We start from the raw sequence: 2,286 nt of genomic DNA on the forward strand, positions 1-2,286 counted from the left end.
TAAACATTAAATAAATAAATTGAAGTAGGAGGCTGCTTGTTTGTTCCTGGCTGCTCAGCCCCGAAATAATCATACAAAAACCATATTATTTGCAATACTGTTTTGGTTGAGGAGTATCTTGTTTTTTTCAGGTTCTGGCTATAACAAATAATGCTACTATAAACATAGTTGAACAAATGTCTTTGCAATATGATTGAGCATCTTTTGGATATAAACCCAAGGGTGGTACTGCTTGATCCTGAGGTAGGTTGATTCCCATTTTTCTGAGAAACTGCCATACTGATTCCCAAAGTGGTTGGATAAGTTTGCATTCCCACCAGTAATGGGTTGGGTGAGTGTTCCCCTTACTCCATATCCTCTCCAGCATAAGATATCATTAGTGTTTATGATTTTAGCTGTTCAGCAGGTGTAAGATGGTATCTCAGAGTTATTTTGTTTTGTATTTCCCTGATGGCTGCTGATGTTGAACATTTTCTTACATGTCTTTTAGCCATTTGAGATTCTTCTGTTGAAAATTCTCTTTGTTCTCAATCCTACTTTGTAGTTGGGTTATTTGGAATTTTGATGTCTAATTTCCTGAGTTCTTTATATATTTTGGAGATCAGTCCTCTGTCTGATATGGGGATTGGAGGAAATCTTTTCCCATTCAGTAGACTGCCTTTTCATCTTATTGACTGTGTCTTTCGCTCGACAGAATTTTCTCAGTTCCAGGACATCTACCTATTCATTGTTGCTCTCAGCTTCTGTGCACGTGTGCACATGGCACTTTTTATACTACAGAAGAAAAACCAGAGGGCTTAAACTTGGAACTTACTAAAGACAACTTGCGTGTTATCTCTCCCATGAGAGAGATTAAATTTATGTGGGAATGCAAACTTATCCTCTAGTGAGAACACAGGATCTTTAGATATTCTATACACTGGAACTGACATAAATTATTGTATAATGGTAAATCCTCAGGCATCTCAAGAGAATTATACTGTCTCTTATTTTTAGGGTAGAAAGGTCATTTGTTATCCTTTAATATAGAGAATGTGGGTTGTTTGTCCTGAAAGCCTTGCCAATACAGAAAAAAAACAAGCATTTGTTACATGTTAGGGCATTGATCAAAAACTCTGTAGTATTAAATTATAACAAAACAACAGTGTTGAACTTAACATGGTAGATGCTTCAAATATTTTGACTTAAGATGGTAGGAGGCATAATACTCATAAAATTATATTTTTCAAAATGTAATTAAGGACTATCGTCTATTTCTACTGATACAAGAATAATTATCCATCTTAAATAAATCAGCAATCTCCAGTCCAAACAAAATGTTTATTAAATATGCTTCTAGCTTGGAAGATATGAACAATCTTTCAATTTCTAAGTAATGCCTTACAGTGTTTTGACTTTCAAAACAAAGACTCTCATTAATTACCTTGGACTTAAAATGGACAAATGCAGCAAGTTAGTCCATATAGGAAAAACCTTTAAAATACAACAGGGAAGAAGCTCCAGTGGATAAATCTCTGAATAGTACATTTGGCTGTTCATTCTCTGTTGAAAGCGAGATAGGTTCACTGGGATTGTGTATTGTAGGTTGGCTTTCTTTGCTTTATGTCTAAACCTGCTTAAGAATGAGTACATTTTATATATGTCTTTCTGTGTCACCTCACTCAACATGATGTTTTCTAGACCCATCAATTTGCCTGCAAATGTCAACATGTCATTACTGTTTTCTGACATGTATTCTGTCTTTGATATCTTTCTATGATGTTACAATTATTTCTCAAAGGGTCCTATATACTCTTGTTTTATTAATTACTAGATGTTTCCCATGTTCATTGCTAATGTTATTTAAATTATACTTTCTGATTTTTGAATCACATTCATGTGTCAAGAGACTCTGAACTGCTCATTTGTTCTAGTTTTCTTCTGATTCGCTTTACATCCAGTATTTGTAATAAAATCATCCATAATGATGACAATTTCCTCTTTTTTTGCTACTTATTTACTTCCTGATCTTGTGGTAAGAGAGACTCCATCTTAAATGGTTTCAGTGGGAAACTGCTTAATGCTTCATATTTCCATATTTTTAGGGAATATTTAGGCTTTTTTATAAAGTGTGGTATCTGTTATGAGTTATGTGAAATATATTTGTTATTGTGATAAATAAATAATCTAATTTCTGGTTTAAAAAAGAAAAGAAAGAAAGAAAAAAATAACTAGATTTATACTAATTCAGTTTATACTGAACCATAAACTACAATTAATAGTGTGGCTGGCTGGCTAGGTGTTTGG

This window comes from Microtus oregoni, unplaced genomic scaffold, assembly GCF_018167655.1.
Source record: "Microtus oregoni isolate MIOR12 unplaced genomic scaffold, Mior012 000001F_ref0000356, whole genome shotgun sequence".
Lineage (NCBI taxonomy): Eukaryota > Metazoa > Chordata > Mammalia > Rodentia > Cricetidae > Microtus > Microtus oregoni.